The 14,756-nt window shown below is 40.9% G+C and overlaps 1 protein-coding gene, 1 long non-coding RNA gene and 1 pseudogene across 2 annotated transcripts in view; 1 reads left to right on the top strand and 2 right to left on the bottom strand.

Annotated features, from left to right (window-relative positions):
- Positions 1–14,756, top strand: part of LOC110505113 (leucine-rich repeat and immunoglobulin-like domain-containing nogo receptor-interacting protein 2) — a 406,461-nt gene that overhangs the window by 19,033 nt on the left and 372,672 nt on the right. The window lies entirely within an intron of this gene.
- Positions 1–14,756, bottom strand: part of LOC149971808 (uncharacterized) — a 467,486-nt gene that overhangs the window by 108,693 nt on the left and 344,037 nt on the right. The gene's annotated exons all lie outside the window — the stretch shown is intronic.
- Positions 1–14,756, bottom strand: part of LOC149971809 (uncharacterized) — a 51,594-nt pseudogene that overhangs the window by 24,245 nt on the left and 12,593 nt on the right.

The following is a 14,756-nucleotide window of genomic DNA, read 5'->3' as shown; positions in this document are numbered from 1 at the left end:
CATGGTAATCATGAGACCATACCACAGATGTGATCAAAACCACCAGTTTGACTTCCCACAAAAGCACAATGATTTTGCCAGGCAACCAGGTACTTGAACATCTGTCTCAGTGAACCTTGCAAATAAGTGTTTAATTCCAGTTCTGTGTGTACTTCACTTGGGCACTGCCCAAATGTCTTCTCGGCCGTGTTGAGGTCAGATAATAGTGCATGCACTACTTTGTTGAAAGAGGGGAGCGCTGTTTCATTAAATGGAGAACTAGGTCACTTTATGTGCAGCAGCAAGATGGAGGAGATAATATGGCCGGTAGCGGGAGGTATACTCTCAGAGTGGAAATGCCACAGTCAGCTTTGGCACTGCCAGCATAGAGAACAAAACCAGCTCTAAGAGCCACCTGCATTTTTCTCCAAGAATATAAAACACATTATTTTTTTGATTGCTTGATGATGCGTTTAATGTTTAAGATTATAATTTGCAGTTCTTCATAAACTGTAGGCCCAATGTTATTGATTATTATAGAGGGCCTAGCACTAGCATCCCCACATTGCAGTTCAATTCCCATTTGTCTGTCTCATTAGCTGCACACAGAATTCAACCTTGAGTGGCTCACACCATTTAATTTTAGTTGCAAGTTGTCTTGTCTGCGGGGAACATATTCCCGAAGAAGTGGAAGATTTACAATCAAATGTGTCGGTGTGGATGATGGCCAAAAGTACAACATGTACTTGAAACAATTTATACGTACTGGAATAATGCCTAAGTGTTAATTATTATTATTAATTAATTGGGCTCTTCAATGGTCATCAGCACACAACAAACATACATCACAGTTTGCATGCAGAAAGATGAAAGATGTTTATTAAAATCCTAATCTATATGTGTGCTTTCCAGTTATGTATGTCTTGCCTGATTTTGGGTTGTTGTAACAATCCAATACCTCTCAGGATCTCATCTTAACTGAGGGGTTCACAAGCGGTTCACATGCAGTACAGGGAGCTGATGTTTCTTCGCTGATTTTGTCAATTTAAGTTTACACACAAATACTCTGTCGGCAGTCTGCATCACTTCATAGAAACCCTGTTTCTTATATTTGATTGTAAAGATAAGTGGCCCATTTACCTGTTCAAATCAAACCACATTTTATTGGTCACATAAACATATTTAACAGATGTTATTGCGGGTGTAGCGAAATGCTTATGTTCCTAGCTCCAACAGTGCAGTAATATCTAACAATTCACAACAATACATACAAATCTAAAAGTAAAATAATGGAATTAAGAAATATATAAATATTAGAGCAAGCAATGTCTGAGTAGCATTGACTAAAATACAGTAGAATAGAATACAGTATATACATATGAAATGAGTAAAGCAATATGTAAACATTATTAAAGTGACTAGTGTTCCATTATCAAAGTGACCAGTGATTCCATGTCTATGTATATAGGGCAGCAGCCTCTAAAGTGCAGGGTTGAGTAACCGGGTTGTAGCCGGCTAGTGATGGCTATTTAACAGTCTGATGGTCTTGAGATAGAAGCTAGTTTTCAGTCTCTCGGTCCCAGCTTTGATGCACCTGTACTGACCTCGCCTTCTGGATGATAGCGGAGTAAACATGCCATGGCTCGGGTGGTTGATGTCCTTGACGATCTTTTTGGCCTTCCTGTGTCATCGGGTGCTGTAGGTGTCCTGGAGGGCAGATGCATTGGCCAGACTGCACCATCCTCTGGAGAGCCCTGTGGTTGCGTGCGGTGCAGTTGCCATACCAGGCTGTGATACAGCCCGACAGAATGCTCTCAATTATGCATCTGTAAATGTTTGTGAGGATCTTAGTGGCCAAGCCAAATTTCTTCAGCCTCCTGAGGTTGAAGAGGCGCTGTTGTGCCTTCGTCACCACACTGTCTGTGTGGGTGGACCATTTCAGCTCGTCAGTGCGCCGAGGAACTTGAAGCTTTCCACCTTCTCCGCTGTGGTCCTGTCAATGTGGATAGGGGCTGCTCCCTCTGCTTTTTCCTGAAGTCCATGATCAGCTCCTTTGTTTTGTAGACGTTGAGGGAGAGGATGTTCATCACACTTCATCACACTTCACCTCCTCCCTGTGGGCTGTCTCATCATTGTTGGTAATCAAGCCTACTGTAGTTGTGTCGTCTGCAAACTTGATAATTGAGTTGGAGGCATGTGTCGCCACGCAGTCATAGGTGAACAGGGAGTACAGGAGGGGGCTGAGCATGCACCCTTGTGGTGCCCCTGTGTTGAGGATCAGTGAAGTAGTGTTGTTTCCTACCTTCACCACCTGGGGGCGGCCCATCAGGAATCCACAACAAAGTTGCATAGGGCGGGGTTCAGACCCAGGACCCCGATCTTGATGGTGTTGAATGCTGAACTATAGTCAATGAACAACATGCTTACATAGATATTGCTCTTGTCCAGGTGGGATAGGGTAGTGTGCAGTTCAATGACGATTGCATCGTCTGCAGATCTATTGGGGCAGTAAGCAAATTGAAGTGGGTCTAGGGTGTCAGGGAAGGTAGATGTGATATGATCCTTAACTAGCCTCTCAAAGCACTTCATGATGTCAGAAGTGAGTGCAACGTGGCGACAGGAACAATGGTGGAAGCAATTCGGGACAGAATGATGGGATAGGGAGAGATTGAATATGTCCATAAACACTCTAGCCAGCTGGACTGCGCATGCTCTGAGGACGTGGTTAGGGAAGCGGTCTGGGCCGGCAGCCTTGCGAGGGGTAACACGCTTAAATATCTTACTCACAAAGGCTACGGAGAACGAGAGCCCACAGTCCTTAGGAGCGGGCCGTGTCGATGGCACTGTGTTATCCTCAAATCGGGTGAAGAAGGTGTTTCACTTGTCTGGGAGCAAGACATCAGTGTTCGCGACATGTCTGGATTTTCCCTTTGTAATCCATGATTGTCTATAGACCTGCCACATACATCTCATGTCTGAGCCGTTGAATTGCGACTCTTTGTCTCTACTGACGTTTTGCCCGTTTGATTGCCATTACGGAGGGAATAACTAAACTGTTTGTATTCAACCGTGTTCCAAGTGACCTTGCCATGGTTGAATGCGGTGGCTCACACTTTCAGTTTAGCACGAATAATGACATCTATCCCCGGTTTCTGTTTTGGTTGGTTTTAATAGTAACAGTTGGAACAACATCCCATATACACTTCCAGATGAACTCAGTCACTGTGTCCATGTATACATCAATGTTATTCTCTGAGGCTACCCGGAACATTTCCCAAGCCAGGTGATCAAAAGATCTTGAAGCATGGATTCCGATTGGTCAGACCAGCTTTGAATAGACCTTAGCACGGGTACTTCCTTTCTAGCTATAGGAAGGGAAGCGCAACATTTTGTCATGATTGGATTTGCTGAAGGGAGGGCAGGGCCTTGTAGGCATCCTGGAAGAGAGAATAGCAGTGGTTGAGTGTTTTCCCAGTGCGAGTATTGCAGTCAGTGTGTTGACAGAACTTCGGTAGCGTTTTCCTCAAAATTGCTTTGTTCAAATCCCCAGCCACAATAAATGTGGTCTCAGGATATGTGGTTTCCAGTTTGCATAAAGTGCAGTGTAGTTCCTTGAGGGCTGTCGTGGTATCGGCTTGAGGGGGAATATACATGGCAGTGACTATAACCGAAAATAATTATCTTGGGAGGTAATACAGTTGGAATTTGATTGTATGGTATTCTAGGTCGGATGAACAAAATGAATTGAGACTCTGTACGTTATCACAATCACAGCATGAGCGGTTTATCATGAAACATACACCCCCGCCCTTCTTCTTCACAGAGAGTTTTTTAATCCTGTCTGTGCTATGTACTGAGAACCCAGCTGGCTATATGGACTGGGACAGTATATCCGAAGAGAGCCATGATTCCGTGAAACAGAGTATGTTACAGTCCCTAGTGTCTTTCTGGAAGGAGATCCTCGTCAACTTTTTCAGAGACTGAACAATAGCAAGTAATATACTCTGAAGCGGTTGATGGTGTGCTCGCCTTGTGTGTAAGACTAAAAGTTCACTTCGAGTACCTCTTCTCCGCCGGCGGGACCATGGAGCAGCCTCTGGGATAAGTTCAATTTCCCTGGGGGGGTGCGACCAAAGGATCACATTTGGGAAATTCCTGGTCGTAATGGTAGTGACACAAAAAAAAAAAAATACTGCAAAGTTGCTTAGGAGCTTGAAGCTGAGCTGCCATGTCTGTCAGCACTGTCTTGCCAAGTGTTTCTTGCTCAGAGATTTTGAGATCCTCTGTTCCCTCTCTTGGCCATTTATGCCAAGGCTAAAGCTTTTACAGAACAAATACATGCAACAAAAAAAACACAGCTTTAAGGTGCTTTCGGAAAGTATTCAGACCAACTTGAATTTTTCTGTTATGTTACAATCTTATTATAAAATGGAGAAAAACTTATTTTCATAAATCTACACACAATATCCCATGATGACAAAGCAAAAATAGTTTTTTCTAATTTTTGCAGATAAAAAATACAATGGAAATATCACATTTACATAAGTTTTCAAACCCTTTACTCATCAAATCAAATTGTATTTCTCACTTGCGCCGAATACAACCTTACCGTGAAATGCTTACTTACAAGCCCTTAATGCAGTTCAAGATATAGAGATAAGAAAATATTTACAAATTAACTAAAGTAAAATAATTTATAAAATCTAAAAGTAACACAAGAAATGTACAGTACATAAGTTACAAAAAAAAATTCCCAGAATAACTTTTAACAAGGCACACCTGTTAATTGAAATGCATTCCAGGTGACTACCTCATGACGCTGGTTGAGAGAATGCCAAGAGTGTGCAAAACTGTCACCAAGGCAAAGGGTGGATACTTTGAAGAATCTCAAATATAAAATATATATGTTTTTGTTTAACCATTTTTCGATATGTGTTATTTAATTGTTTTGATGTATTCACTATTATTCTACATTGTAGAAAATAGGAAAAATTCTGAAAAACCATGTAATGAGTAGGTGTGTCTAAAGTCATAGACTCAGTTCTTTGTTGAAGCTCCTTTGGTAGTGATTACAGCCTCAAGTCTATTTGGGTAACATGATACAAGCTTGGCACACCTGCATTTGGAGAGTATGTCCCTTTCTGCTCTGCAGATCCTCTCAAGATCAGTCAGGTTGGATGGGGAATGTCACTGCACAGCAATTTTTTCAAGTATCTCCAGAGATGTTCGATCGGATTCAGAGATTTGTCCCGAAGACACTGCTTAGTTTTGTTGTCCTGTTGGAATGTGAACCTTCGCACCAGTCTGAGGTTTTCATCAAGGATCCCTCTATACGTTGCTCCTTTCATCTTTCCCTTGACACTGATTAGTGTGCCACCACCATGCTTCACCATAGGGATGGTATTGGCCAGGTGATGAGGGGTGCCCGGTTTCCCCCCAACGTGACTCTTGGCATTCAGGCCAAAGAGTTCAATCTTGGTTTCTTCAGACCAGAGAGTCTGGTTTGAGAGTCTTTAGGTGTCTTTTGGCAAACTTCATTTGCCTTTTACTTAGGAGTGGCTTCCGTCTGGCCACTCTACCATAAAGGCCGGATTGGTGGAATGCTACAGAGATGTTTGTCCTTCTGGAAGGTTCTCCCATCTCCTCAGAGGAACTCTAGAGCTCTGTCAGAGTGACCATCGGGTTCTTGGTCACCTCTCTGACTAGGGCCCTTCTCCACCGATTGCTCAATTTGGCCGAGCGGACAGCTCTAGGAAGAGTTTTGGTGGTTCCAAATGTCTTCCATTTGAGAATGATGTAGGGCACTGTATTCTTGGGCACATTCAATGCTGCAGACATTTTATTGTACCCTTCCCCAGATCTGTGCCTGAACACAATCCTGTCTGGGAGCCATACGGTCAATTCCTTCAACCTCATGGCTTGGTTTTTGCTCTGACATGCATTGTCAACTTTTGGACCTTATATCGACAGGTGTGTGCCTTTCCAAGTCATGTCTAATTAATTTAATTTACCACAGGTTGACTCCATTCAAGTTGCAGGCACATCTCAGGGATAAACAATGGAAACAGGATGAGCTCAGATCCAAGTCTCATGTCAAAGGGTCTGAATACTTATGTAAATATGGTATAATTTTTTTTTAATACATTTCAAAATGTTCTAAAAATGTGTTTTTGCTTCGTCTTTTTATGGTATTGTGTGTAGACTGATGAGGATTTTTATTTATTTAATCAATTTTAGAATAAGACTGTAATGTAACCAAATGTGGAAAATGTCAAGGGGTTTGAATACTTTCTGAAAGCACTGTATATATCCATTCATGTTTTTGTTGCTCTTTCCATTTTCCATTTTTTTTTTACATTCTATGCACTTCAGCTTGGTGGATACGTATTGCTGTATCGCTTCAGCAATCATTTCTGAATATTTAGGAGATTGAAAGAACAGGTGCAGAAAACAGTGGTTGGCATAGAACACTCCCCTGGGAGACTCCACCTGTGTGGGCAGGAGCAGTATCTTGAGTGGCCATGCCACCGCTGCAGAGACCAGCTGAGACCAATGGGAGACCATCATCCTTTGTGGTCAGTATCGGTTCATCTGTGACCATCCAAACCAAAACTCTTGATTTATAGATCCAACTGCTGACATTTAGCTAGCTCTGACCTTTTTGACACTTCAGTTCCAGCAATGCATTCCTGTATTCAAATCTAAATTAGACATTTGGTTTTACAGGACTGCTACTTGCAGAGAATGTCAGTAGAAAAACAGAATTCGAGCACTGATCTTTGATTTATTAGGATCCCCATTAGACGATTGCAATGGCGATAGCTGTTCTTACACAAAAGCCTTTACAATTTACATACCTAAAAAATATTTACATGTAGTATGTGTGCATCAAACTGAGACAAAAGTGCATCGCTAAACCATTTTTTTTTGGACAGAGCTAGGTCACTTAGCAAACTTGGAAAATGTGTTAAGCGAAGCAGCAGCTGGATGTGGAATGCTCTGGCCAAATGCTTGGAACAGGTTTGGAGCCCAGACAGAGACTGATTCAGAAAATCTGGGAACCTCATGGTCTCATTACTGGGGGAAATCACCAGGTCTGCCATGATAAAGATTACCCCCGTCTAATGCACAATGAAGGTTAAAATACATCCCTCATCTTACAGCACTTTCTCTGCTATGATTACATTTATAACAGTTGTCATGTTTGCAGTGATGTGAGCAGCAAGTCAAAATAGGTGTTCAATTTGCACTAATTACAGTTATTAAACTGCTTACAATGGGTGGGTGGGTGGAATGGGGGAAGACATTTTACATTACATATTAGTTATTTAGCAGACGCTCTTATCCAGACCAACTTACATTAGTGCATTGATCTTAATTAAAATAGCTCCGCGAGACAACAACATATCACAATTGCAACAAGTACATTTTCCCTCAACAAAGTAGTCAACAGCAAAGTCAGAGCTGGTAGGAAAAGTGCATGCTGGAAGTAAACTTTCTAACAGCAGAGACTCCATTGTCTGTCAACGTCTGTCAATGTGGCCACCATTAAATGTTTTCCTACATGACTAGCGCATTTAAACAGTGTTGTACAGTATGTGATTATGGCCAGTTATAACATATAATGATGTTGATAGTTCAGTGGAAGACATGAGGCTTGTGTTCAACGTCATAAGGATTGTGATTGACAATATCATAGAATGTGAAAGTACCTGTTTTATTTATCATTTTCATTCCTATTTATCCTCATTACCTCAAGAAGTGCAAGCATCATATGCTATCTTAGTGATGGACACCGATTCCTTGTAATAGCACTTGTATTGTGAGTGACATGCACGTTTCTTAGCATGTACGCCGACCTGGGATTTAATTTAAGGGATGCTGCTGATGCGTCACCAAATACTTCAGTGGAGCTGTCCTAGATAAGTCTCCTCATTTCCGCATGGCATAATCCTTTCTGTTCAGTTGGTTCAGTTGATTATAGACATCTAGCTTTTGAAACTGGAACATTCTTGAGGTAGGCATTGTACTGTACACTGTGAGATGTGAGCCATATGAGTACTTGCTTATTTATTCAGAATTTGAATACAGAGGATTTCACCTGTTCTACTTACAATCAAATATGGGGGATTAGTGTTTTTACCATGGGCCACTACACCTGATTGGCAGTTGGTTCATTTCTGCACAACGTACTCTTAAATAAAGTTAATGTACTGTAAATGGGTACAATATTGGTAATATTACTTTATGTTATGCTGAGAAGTACACTTGCATGTAATTGGGGTAGTTTGTATGACTGGTTCCAAAAAACTAACAGGGTCATGCATATTGGAGTGATTGAGAAAAAAATGTGGCAACCAATACTCAATCAGAATTTCCTCACAAAGACAAGCATTAATGAACTAATGTAGCAAATGAACCATTGTAATGGACAGAATGTATTGTAGAGAAGATAGCAGCCTCTGAGCCTCCCAATGATGGGAACGCTCAGTCGTTTACAAGAACTGTGTCTGTTAATCTGAAAGGCAATCCTATTTTTCCGTCTGTCTGTCTGATAGGCCTCCGCATTTTAAAGCTGTTGAGCACCAATACAGTCCATAATAAGAGAAGTCAAGGCAAGGCAAGGATTATATTAATGTCAGAATAAAGTTATTATCAAAATAGCTATACAGGTGTGTTGCAACAAATTCTAAATTCACTTTCAAATAGTCATTGCCCAAAATATGACATTTGTAAAATAATTAAACAGTAGTGGAGAATTTGAATAATGCCTTTATGGGTTAGCTCATGAATGTTGACAATGTTTTCCCACTTGACTGGAAAGTGTTGGGAGGGCCAAACCAAATCAAAGTTTATTTGTCACGTGGGCCAAATACAACAAGTGTACAGTGAAATGATTACCTACAAGCCCTTAACCAAAAGTAAAAAATAAGTATTAGGTAAACAATAGATAAGTAAATAATATATTTTTTTATAATGTAAAAAATAACAGTAGCGAGGCTATATACAGGTGGTACCGGTGCAGAGTCAATGTGTGGGTGCACTGGTTAGTCGGGCTATTTGAGGTAATATGTACATGTTGGATTAGTTAAAGTGACTATGCATAAATGATAAACAGAGGGTAGCACCAGTCCTGAGTCTCTGGTCACTATCTATCTGGCCCTTATACCATCACGGTCACCTAATCATTCTCAGCTTACAATTCATCCCCCCTCTTCTCCCTTGTAACTATTCCCCAGGTTGTTGCTGTAAATGGGAATGTGTTCTCAGTCAACTTACCTGCTAAAATAAGGGTTATATAAAAAACACTATGAGAAACTAAAATGGCTGATCTTTTTAAGCGTTTAGCATGCTAGCTAACAATGGTTTCTGTGAAGTAGATAATACAAATGTTACTGTTGTCAAGAAAATGGTTATAACAAAGGCAAACAATAACTGAATTGAGGAAGCGATGTGATAAATTATTAAAGATATTTCCATAGAAGTAAAAGATAGCAATGGCATTTGCCTTGCTGTATTTGACCCTTTCATGGGAGCTACTGTAGAGTTGCACTTTTAACATTGTGTGAGTGGGAGCCTCATTCCACACAGATTCTGCAGGCACTTTAAGTGGCTTTTAAGCACTGGACATGATAACAGAGGAGGAACTATTTCTGACTCAAGGCTAAAGCCGTTTGAGCGCTGCCTGTGGCTCGTACATTGTGCTGATGGAGAATGGGATTATTTGCTAACTCATGGATTTCCACCATATTGTCTCCACCCTCAAATCCGCCTTCTCCTATTTCCCCCTCCACGTTGTCTCCCCCCTCCCGACAATCCCTTTCTTCTTAGTGTCTGTGATGTATCCTACATCCTCTGGAACCCCTAGAAAGTCAAACAGTGTAATAATGTAGTCTGTTGAATGGATTTCCAGAGACTTGGATTCTATGGCTGTTCATCAGAGACACTGTCCCAATTCAGCCCAATATGAATAATCTCATTGTAATTTCCTATTGGTAGTTTTGAAATGTGAAATGGAAATCACACCGATTTATACAAGGGGTATTAGGAGGGAATGATAATTCCTCCTAAATGACTCTCCACCCTACCTATAGTCAGCAGCAGCCATTTGCTAAAATACAGGGAGATACTGTGTCAACTGTTTTTCATACAGGCCATGCTAGACCTTGAATTACCAGTCATTTGGGTGCAAAAATAATTAACCCATCATACTTATGGTTCCCACTTTCAGGGGAAGGTACATGTACAGGATGAATTGGAGTTGCTTTGTACTGCCACTGAAAGCATTGCAGTGAAAGTCTCATAATGACTCGCAGAGATTAGATATTTATTCTCAGATTTTTGGATAACCATTTACAACATGCTCTCTAGTTCCAGCAGAGGAGATGACCATTTTACAGGAATTAGTTCAAATAAATAACATTTTGAAGTGTGCCCCTCAAAGACATGTTTATATTAGAAGAGGTGTCTTTTGCAACACATGCTCCAGGTAAAATCAGCGCTTCTTTGATTGGTTTGATTTCCCACTTTGTCATTGTCATTTTCAACTGTCTCTACACTCTGGTTAATATGACATTTTGTCAAACACTAAAAGGTAAGACCAAAATCAATGTTCTGACAAAGGATATAAAATGTAACATATTTCGGGTAATCCAACGTCGTATCCTCAGAACACTTAAATGGAAGTAATGCATCAACTCACATCACACAGGTATAGTTTGATTAATTAAATGAATTATTCAAATCACCCCCATGCATAGCACCACTATAAATAAATAACTATGACATATAAAATAATACTAATATATCTTACTTCTAATTATAATAAACCATTGTAATTTAGGGACAGGCAATGATATAGTTGATGCATGCAGCAGATGGTAGGTGTTTTTGAAAGGGACTGCTAAAGGCCAGGATAATGTACCATATGGTCGGGCCCCCACACACGCACACCTGGGTCCGTTGTCATGAGGTGTGTGACGACGGCAATGAAAGAGCGAGCGTGGCTGCGAGCCGAGTGGCATTGTGCATGGTAAAGTCATAATTACATCCAATAGTTTTTTTTTCCCTGCCTCCCCTCTTATTTTTCATGATTTATCGCTTTACCACAGCTGTCATACGTTGGGCTCCTCTGATTGGGTTGTAACTGGAAATTGTATTAAAAACGTCAGTGTGGCATGCGGCAGCGCAAGTCCGTCCAAATACTGTAACGGGGTCGAGTCAGTCCGCTGCTCCCGAAATCGTGAAATAAGAGCAGGGTAATGAGCAGAATGGATCGCAGATGAAGATCCCGAAGTGTCGAGCTGTTTTACAGTGTCACTTTATCTCTAGATCATCCTTGTCTGGCATTGATTGCCTCGTTTCAAATGCATGCATTGATACTGAGATATACAGTACCAGTCAAAAGTTTGAAAGTTAAATGTTTTTTCTTTATTTTTACTATTTTCTACATTGAAGAATAATAGTGAAGACATCAAAACTATGAAATAACACATATGCAAAGTTTGAAGAATCTCAAATATAAAATATATTTAGATTTGTTTAACACTGTTTTGGTTGCTACATGATTCCATATGTATTATTTCATAGTTTTGATGTCTTCACTATTATTCTACAATATAGAAAATGATGGTCTATGATGTCTCCCATCACACTAAATGAAGACTCCACCATAGGACCATGGAAGACAGAGAAAGCCCCTAGTACAACCTGGTTCAGGCCTGGGTACTTTCCAGTGTTCATGACTTCAGCCCACCACTAGACCATTGTGTCCTCACCATCCTTGTAAGGGGAAGGGTGGAGCCCACATTACATTTAATGACTTCCAATGGCACATCACATTTGGGATGCACTGGGTGGCCCATTCTCCCCACAAGCCACTTTAGCAGGATGCCAGTCTGTGAATGGCCTTTCACCATTGGATCCCATAGCAGAAAGTGATTGTAGGGTCCTGCTGTCCTGGGGCAGTTTTTTCTGCATGTAAGCTGCAGTTGTCATGTGTGCAGTCTTCACTGCGTCAAAAAAACTGCTACACAATCTGGAAAATATTATGACAAAATATTTTGCAAATGAAAATGTTTTACACGGAGAAAAAGTGTTTCGGATTTAATTTCTCATTATACATTTACTAACCGGGTGTCCTGGATTTTTTGCCTTAAGTTTTTCAGCCACTAGTCCAACATACAACTCTCTGGAAGGCAGCATCTTGTCAATAAAATCTCATCTCTATGAGCTTCTTGGGTGTGGTGTGGAGATGCTCAGCCTTGACGAAGCATGCCATGCAAGTGGTGATCACTTCAAGTTGCTTGTCATGCAGCTTGTGGACGAGGGTTGGCGGCCGTGTGTATGAATCATGGCATGTTATTGTAAAATGCTAAATAATCTATTTTAAGACCAAACTGGTTTACAGTTTTTGGGGCAAGTGTTCTGCTTGTAAGACATTCCAACTGATGAGACCCAGAGAGGATAGACCTATTTAGTTTGTCTATCAGGAATGTAAAAACTATCACGTACTCCTTCAAGATGGGAAGCACACCAAGGTAAACATTGCGTTGGAGGTCTGTGGTGTGGTTCTCGTACCAAATCTTCTTCAGCACCCATTGCTTCCGTCCTTGCCTAGTTGCATCATTCCTGAAAGAGACTAATTTAGACTAAAATAGGGTCTTTAGGCTACATAAAGTATAGAATACATATAACATTGTGGGGGCTGACACCCATGCTTAAATGTTTCTAAACTTCGACAGGGAACAAAATATAAAGGCCTACATTAATTAAAATATGACTAATTTCACCTTTCTTGCAGATGTATTCTGAAATGTATTCTGGCCTTTGCCCTCTTGGTGACATTGTGGTCCTCATAGATCTTCTGGAGGGGGTCTTCGTATAGGGTCTGGTCTGCCTTGTTTCAGGAACCAAAAGTAGAGGACCTTGTACTCAGGCAGCAGTCTCTTGTTAATGATGCCAAAATCATATGCTGAGAGCAAGCGGTGAGACACAAAGCTTTGGGGGTTCGTCCTTGCAATGTCCATGAACCCGCACACCTCCAGAAGGTATTTCACTTGAAAACAAATGAAATAAAATTGAAATGTTTTACACATTTTATTTAGCCCATTACTCCATTTTTCTATTTATTAGTATATTTCAGATTTATACTTCTCTATATCTGTTGAAATTACCTCGTCTGAAGGCCACTGATGGTCAGTGTGTAGGTCAGTGAACAGCTGTTCCACTAAATGCCCAGAAGGGGCAGTAAACATTTTTGCAGCATTGTTAATATGGTGGCAGGTGTCTCCATCAACATCTAGGAGGGTTGGGCAATGCTTCTGTCGCACTCCAGTCTCCAGTCCCGTCTTCTTTCCTCTCGTTACGCTGCAGGGGTCAATCATCATGCTGATTAAGTTCGAAAAGGGGATGTTGTGGTCTTGGAAAAACGTCAGCAGTGCAGTCTCTAGGCTGGTAGCATTGCCCTTCAAAACATCAAGAGATCTCAGGTGTTCAGGTATATTCTTCAGAGCTTAATTGACATAGCTGACTAGAATGGAGAGAACCTTTTCATTGCTGTTGGAAGTGCTCTCATCTAGGTTGATGGATGGAAAAAGGACACCTCCTGGTATTCATGAAGGTTCTCTCTGAGAAGGTGTGTTCCAAGCCATGTACCATTTTATATGAAGCTACTGTTCAAGAAAACATCATTCCACTCAAAGCCACTTTGTCGGCAGCCAGAGTTTGAGCTAGCTCCACTATCACTGGGCCCATGGTAAGAGGGAGTGAATGTTCTGCAATAGTAGAAAGAACCAGATACTGACTAGCACAACTGATTGCACGCCAATCTCTTTGGCTGAGCTTGAAGAGGCAGTACAAAGCATGGACATAGTAAAATCACCAAGCTATAATGGAATCCCTCCTGAGTTATTGACTGCTTTCTGGGAACAACTGGGGAACCACTATTAAATATGATTCAGTTTTCTAGAACCAAAGGGTTATTTTCGAGAGACTCAAACACAGCAATTATTTTGCTTTTACTGAAGAAAGAAAATGCAGATACATTGGAACTATCACCCCCTATCATTGTTAAAAATTCAGATTTGAGTTTACATGCAAAATTATTGGGATGCATACTTAAACCTTACATGACAAATTTAGTTTATCATGATCAAACTGGCTTCATAGAAACTTGTCTGGCATCTGACAACATCAGCTGTCAGTTACACATCATTGACGCAGCTGCAGATGTGGAACTACCTGCTGCTGTTCTCTCACGCCATAAAGTCCTTTGATCGCCTTGAATGGCAGTACCTCTGGACAGTCCTTAAACGTATGGCCTTTGGAGATTATTAGCATGATCAAAGTGTTGTGTTCTAATCAATCCAATATTGTGCTTACTGGGAAATTAGGTTCTAAACAATTCCCCATTGCCAGAGGGAAAAGGCAATCATGTCCTCCAAGCATCTTACTATTTGCTTTGTCACTAGAACCCCTGGCTCAGGCAGTCCATCATTCCACATGTGTTCCTATTACTGCTCACAACTCTGACCACCATATGTCCCTTTAGTTGGATAACATTTTATTATAAACTCAGCAAAAAAAGAAACGTCCTGTCACTGTCAACTGCGTTTATTTTCAGCAAACTTAACATGTGTAAATATTTGTATGAACATAGCAAGATTCAACAACTGACACATAGACAACAAGTTCCACAGACATGTGACTAACAGAAATTGAACAATGTGTCCCTTGGGAGGTCAAAATCAAAACAAATGGGGGGTCAAAATCAAAAG

The sequence above is a fragment of the Oncorhynchus mykiss genome, chromosome 25 (genome assembly GCF_057628025.1).
Source record: "Oncorhynchus mykiss isolate SJ-2025 chromosome 25, ASM5762802v1, whole genome shotgun sequence".
In the NCBI taxonomy this organism is placed as follows: Eukaryota; Metazoa; Chordata; class Actinopteri; order Salmoniformes; family Salmonidae; genus Oncorhynchus; species Oncorhynchus mykiss.
Note: the sequence above shows the minus strand (reverse complement) of the source record. Positions and strands in the feature narration are given on the sequence as shown.